Below are 6,236 nucleotides of genomic sequence, written 5' to 3' on the forward strand. Positions count from 1 at the left end.
GGGGGACTTCAGTTGTGTATTAAATTCGAGCATGGACAGATTGCCTGCTAAGAAGGGACTCGGATCTAGGAAAACAACCACTGCCCTGGGGATGTTAGATGGACTGGGTTTGGTAGATGGACTGGGTTTGGTAGATGGACTGGGTTTGGTAGATGGACTGGGTTTGGTAGATGGACTGGGTTTGGTAGATGGACTGGGTTTGGTAGATGTCTGGCGATGTCTCCATCCCAAAGATAAAGATTATACAGTATACAGATCTCTAGTTCATGGGAGTTACTCTAGAATAGACATGTTTTGGATATCTAAGCATAGAGTAACTTAATGTAAGATAGAACCAATTACACTGTCTGACCATGGCCCCATCACAATGAAAATGAATCTAGGTCAGGATAGACAATTCAGACATTGGAGGCTTAATGTCTCAATATTAATAATAATAATAATATATTAATTTTATATAGCGCTTTTCTGGACCCAAAGACGCTTTACATTTGGGAGGGGGGGTATACAAACAAAACAAAACAAAAATATTAAATGATCCCCTGATCCAACAGGAATTACGTGACGGCCTAAAGGAGTATATTGATATAAATGATAATGGTGAGGTTACTCCTTCTATTTTATGGGATGGTTATAAAGCTGTAATGAGGGGAAAAATCATTCAAATTTCCTCTAGATTAAAAAAACAAAGAGAGGCAAGTTAAATTAGAGACTGACATAACTAGACTTGAAAGGGAACACAAAGTATCGAGGGACAGGATCACACTGGATTTGTTAAAACATGAAAAACAAAAATTAGATTATCTACTTACCTATAAGGCAGAGGGAGCGCTTAGATTTGTAAAAATAAAGTATTATGAAATGGGTAAGCGAGTAGTAGGTTATTGGCCTACTTTATTTTATTCCCGGGCTGATTTTTAGTCCCAGTCCGCCACTGAACGTAGCTATTATGTAAGGTAGTTGTAAATCAAACAAGTGCAGTACATGCTATGTTATAAAGCCGTGGAGGGCGGTAGTTTATAAACCAAAGAGTAACCGCCCTTACGGGACGCTGTAATAAGTAAAGCGAACGCACCCGCAAGGACACCTGGCCTCCTATTGGTTGAGGGATTTTGACAGGATTGTTGCACAAAAGTTTCGAGCGCACACAGAATAAATCTGAGAGCAGAACAAATCTGTAAACAGCAATATATCTGAGTGCAAGCGTACAGTTTGAGCAGAAGCAGAGCAAATCTAAGTGCAAGCAGGCACTATTTGAGTGCGAGGACAAGGTTTGAGGGAAATAAATACATAAAGTATGCTCTCAAATTTAAATACTACGCTCTTGAATAAAGATAGGGAATAACCCCCATATCACAAAGGTATAAACAGTAATACGTGGAAGGAGTTTGACTGGAAGACAAAGACACGGTTATTTAGGACACCCTTGATAATTTCCAGATTTGTAGACACCCCCACAGCAAAGTATTGCTGGAGGGAGTGCGGCCTGATTGGTGACCACTCACACTGTAGGAGCAAACACAGTAGTGGTGGCTTAAAGCCCACCTCTGCTCCGCGCCGTCCGTTAGTTGAGCCTGGTCAGATTAATAAAAGAAGGAGTTCAAAACACCGGCATAAAAGTTATAACAATAATCTTATTTTAATGGTAAAAAACACAATACGAAATACAGAGTGCCCTGTAACAGAGCACTCCAGGCTCCCCGCTCTACTGCCGTGCGATACATATATCGGGACCAGCCAGTCAGAAACAGGGGGCATTTTGCATGAATAAACAACAGTATATATAGACATATTTGGGGCGGAGATGTTTGTCGGCTCTTCCGTCCCATTTTACTCCTAAGCGAATCAGAGAGTCCGTGGGGAGGAGTTGGGTTGGTTGCTCACTCCCCTAGGTGTTCTTACTGGTTGGATTCACTTTGGGTCGGGCCCAATACAGCGAATCAGAGGTCTGGGAAAAAGTATTTTTCTTCTGAACAGAGCGTGAGAGCCTCGGAAGTAAACAAGGACAGAGTCACTTTTTATCTTACACCTGGGTTCACTCCTTTACTTTCCCAAGGAATATTTCACACAAACTCTATTATTTCCCAGACAAATCAAACATTGTACACAGATATATTGGTGCATTACTTCTGAACAGAGCGTGAGTAGACAAGAACAGAGTCAATCTTTATCTTGCACCTGACTTCACTCCTTTACTTTCCCAAGGAATATTTCACACAAACTATTCCTTCCGAGACAATCAAACATTGTACACAGATATATTGGTTCTTGAGATTATATTTGCCCCAGAAAGAACCTTGAAAAGAATATGTGTGTGTGCTGGTGGGAGGAGGTGTATGTGTGTGTGTGCTGGTATCTGGGTCATTGAGTGTAAGTGAGAAGGTTATATATATATAGGATTAGTTAAAACAGTCCAAAATAATACATGTTTACTTCAATACAGTTCAAGATAATACCCGTTTACTTTAATACAGTTTAGAACAATATCGGTTTACTTTAACACATATTCTGGGACCATGGGAGCCTGCCTGCAGACCTCCACTCTCAGGACAGGAAGTGACGATTCTGTCGCGTTTTCTTTCCCGCCCACCGAAGGACTCGTTTGATGGAAGTTTTCAAATCACAATAGCCGCATTCACACCGCAGGACTTTCCCTGGTACTTTCGTTCTTTAGTTCCGTTAGTACCAATAATGTCGAGTTCACACTGCCGGGACTACTCAGTGCCGGGAACTCTTTTGGCCATTTTCAGTCCCTGCTAGAGAGGTGGTACGAACCTGGTGATAAAAGAGTGCCAATTTCTATTCTATTTCTATTGGCTGGGCGAATTGCAAACCACGCCCCGTTAGACTCTGAATTTTTTTTGTTAGGCAGCCATTTTTTTCCTCGCTACAAAACCACATCCACACCTGAGCGAGTAGTTTTTTTGTACTATAAAGCAGTTATGACCACACGTACTGCAACACCGGAGCGGTGGAATGATGAGGAAGCGTCGGCGCTTCTGGCAATTTACTCTGAGGACGGGATGCAGCAGCTTCTACAGAAAGCAGTTCCCAACTCCAAATGTTTTGAGCGATGTTCGCAAAAGCTACTTGAGCTGGGAATCGTGCACAGTGCACACGGATGCCGGGTAAAAATAAAGAAACTCAGGCAGGACTATAACAAAATTAAAGACCACAATAATAAGAGTGGTAACGATTTTCTATTGTTATTATATATATATATATATATATATATATATATATATATATATATATATTGCCACTGTTACATTGTTTTGAAACTACTTACACTTTATTTTACATTTCACACTTTTATTTAACTTCAATTTACATGCATACGACACACCTGGAACAGCGTGATGCCGTTATTGTTATGTCTTGACTGTGCAATAAAACAAACAAACTGGCGAAGCTTTATTTATTGTGTCCCACCCCAAATTTGCAGAATAGAAGAATGTGAGAGCAGACAGGTGTCTGTGGTTGAATGTATCTACAATGTTGCAACCTTGTGCAGCAATGGCAGGGGCAGAAACACAAGTCTTACACACATAAACACAAGTAATTTATCATGTCATTTGTTTTAGATAAATAAGGGGAAAACACCAAACAAGTGTTAATGTCCTTTTCCAAAATCAGCCTGAGGGGGTAATATATAATAAATACATAAAGATAAAGTCCATTGTTATAATGGGGTATTTTATTTGTAAATTACCCTTATGAACTCCATCATGTCTGAGGTCGGAAAGTAAACAAACGCCTCATACAGCGGGTGGGCTTTATACCCCCTCCCCCGTGTAGTTCTTCTTCTCTCGTTTTTTTTTGTACTCGCCGTGAAGTGGTTTTGTGGCCTGCCAGTAAACCCAGAGAAGAAGAAGACGAAGTGACGTCAGCGTAATCTTGCCTCAGGGAAAGTACTGCGGTGTGAATGCGATTGGCACTAGCCCCCTGGCGGATTCAGTGCTGTGGTACTTTAGTGCCGGCACTAAAGTACGGCAAGTCCTGCGGTGTGAAAGCGGCTATTGGAGACTCATCACGGAGGTGATGAGTCCGCCCACCGTGCACTTTGGGTCGGCCTTGGTCAAGCCCTTTTGACCCCCCCGCTCAAATAACACCATGGAGGAATGTAACGGGAGTTGACAGGGGACTCTGCCCGCCTCACGAGTGCCTATTTTCGGACACTTTTTTTCACTTTTCCCCGGTTTTATTATTTCTTTGGCTATTTCACCCGGTTTCTACCGGGGACATTGCCTGGTCTCGGGTGTCCCCCCATGGCCTGTGTCTAGCCCCCCCCCACTCATCCATATATTAACGGATTTTGACAATTTTTGTTGCATATTTCTCCTCTCCTCTCACTGGTCGAAAGGCAAACGCGACCCACTGTCGGAGGGCCTCCACGCCGGCCCGGCCTAGTGCCGGTGCTCTGGCGGTCGGGTCCTCCGAACTGCGGGTTCGACTCTGATGAACGGGAGGGTGTGCTGCGTTGGGGTGGGGGACTTCCCCCACTCTGCGTGTCTCTTCCTTCCCGGGCCGGCCGATATGAAGCGTGATCAAGACGCACCGTCCAGGGGTCCCGCAGCGGGGTGGAGGTTCCCAGCTGGAACCTCCGCCGCGGTGCACCCGGCAAACACGGTTGTTTCTCGAACCTTCCACTGTTGTCTAGCGGGTGTAACTAAAATACAAGATGTATTTATATATATATATATTAGGGGTGTAACGGTATCCGTATTCGTCCCGTACCGTCACGGTTCGGACGTCACGGTTCGGCACACACAGTCACACGACGAATACGCATTTTTTTTACGAGTGGGAAAAAAGCATCATTCAGGGCAGTATCCACTACACTATTTATAGTCCAGGGGGCGGTATTGCGCCTAAAAGCTGTTTGCCAGCCGCCCTTAAACAACAAATGAAGAACAAGAAGAAACACAACAACAAAACGAACAAAATACAAGAAGAAGAAAAGTTAGTATGGCGATTTCAGAAAACACACAGGAGCTAGAACCCACCTGCTTCTTTTAAATCAGCTGTGTGGGAACATTTCGGGTTCCCTGTGGACTACAATAAGGATGAAGTGTGCGAGTGGTGGATCGGACGAGGACGGTGTGTCGCCGTTGTTCTACAGTGACAGCAGCAGTTCAACAGCTGATCCCCGCCATGAGACCAAAAATAAATAACGGAAGCTTTTGGCATATGTTTTTCAACGACTTTGCACTCTTGAAACACTTTCTTATTATTTATGATGTCATATTTTCAAGACATTATTTTTAGCTTTACAGCTTGATGAAACCTTTTTGTTTGACATCAGCCATTATAGATAATATGGCCATCTGAGTGTACTGTGTAAGGTTTGTTTTTAACTGTTTAATACAGTTAATTATTCAAAAAAGAGTTATTTAAAAAAAACAACTGAAACTTGCACTACTGTTCAAACATAAATAACAACAAACCTGGAATTATGCATTTGGGACTTTTTTTTTGCTTTTTCTTGTTGTACCGAACCGTACCGAACCGTGACCCCCAAACCGAGGTACGAACCGAACCGTGACTTCTGTGAACCGTTACACCCCTAATATATATAAATTATATATATATATATATATAGATAATAAGTGTCAGTAGGATTTTATTTTGTATTTGCGTGCATTTCCTGTTCGGAAAGTGGCGCTGCGGCTGTACTGATAGTAACAACAATACAAGGTGTCCGTATATATCTATATATATATACATATGTATATAATAAGTGTCACGATCCGTCACGATCCGATTTTATTTTGTATTTGCGTGCATTTCTTGTTTGGAAAGTGGCACTGTACTGATAGTGGTGATTTTATTTTGGAATTCTTAGCGTGCACTTCCTGTCCTGAGAGTGGAGGTGTCCTGAGTGGAGGTCTGCACCGGAACTGTCCTGAGAGTGAAGGTCTGAAGGCAGACCCCTCTCTCTGGGACTGCCCAAAGATGGTCTCTTTCTGGCATGGGGTAAAGGAGGAGATAGACAGAATTATGGGAATTGATCTACCGCTCAACCCTAGTCACTTTAAATACTTGATCTGGTTGCAGAGGATGTATGTAATAGAAACCAGAAGTAGGCTACCTGTTGCATCTACTCCTGATGACTGCTAGGAAAATTGTCACATTGAACTGGAGGAAGCCACAACCACCTACACTGGCACAATGGAAACTCAAATTAAAGGAGGTATATGGGATGGAGCAGGGGCGGACTGGCCATTGGGAATACC

This window comes from Gymnodraco acuticeps, unplaced genomic scaffold, assembly GCF_902827175.1.
Source record: "Gymnodraco acuticeps unplaced genomic scaffold, fGymAcu1.1, whole genome shotgun sequence".
NCBI classification, from domain to species: Eukaryota; Metazoa; Chordata; class Actinopteri; order Perciformes; family Bathydraconidae; genus Gymnodraco; species Gymnodraco acuticeps.